Consider the following 756-nt stretch of genomic DNA (forward strand, 5'->3'; position numbering starts at 1 on the left):
TGTGTCCCTATAGAGGGGAGGCAAAAGGGATTTGAGGACAGAAGGGAGGTGAGGATGGAAACCGAGGGTGTGGTCATGCCAGGGGGGGTCCACAGCCAAGGACTGAAGGCCTCTCCAGAGGCAGGAAAGGACCTGGGCCTTCGCAGCCCTGCCAGTACTGACTGCAGACTCCGACCTCCAGACTGTGAGGATAACCGTGTGTTGTTCTAAGCCACTAAGTGTGTGCTTATTTGTTATAGCAACAACGGGACATGAGAAAGTTTCCCAACCTCCAGTTAAAGAGATATGAAAGGCCATAGATTATAGGACAGCACAGAGTGCTATATAAGACACATAGATTCTTTTTTTTTTATTTCAGCATATTATGGGGGTACAGATGTTTAGGTTACGTATGTTGTCCTTGACCCCTCCCCCAAGTCCAAGCTTCAAGCGTGTCCATCCCCCGGATGGTGCACATGGCACTCTTTGTGTATGCATATACCCGTCTCCTCCTCCCCTCTTCCCCCTGCCTGACATCCAATAAATGTTATTCTTATATGTGCACTTATGTGTTGATCAGTTAATATCAATTTGATGGTGAGTACACCTGGTGCTTGCTTTTCCATTCTTGGGATACTTCACTTAGTAGAATGTGTTCCAGCTCTGTCCAGGAGTATACAAGAGGTGCTATATCACTATTGTTTCTTAAAGCTGAATAGTACTCCATGGTATACATATACCACATTTTATTAATCCACTCATGTATTGATGGACACT

The sequence above is a fragment of the Propithecus coquereli genome, unplaced genomic scaffold (assembly GCF_000956105.1).
Source record: "Propithecus coquereli isolate 6110/MARCELLA unplaced genomic scaffold, Pcoq_1.0 Scaffold25, whole genome shotgun sequence".
Taxonomy (NCBI): domain Eukaryota; kingdom Metazoa; phylum Chordata; class Mammalia; order Primates; family Indriidae; genus Propithecus; species Propithecus coquereli.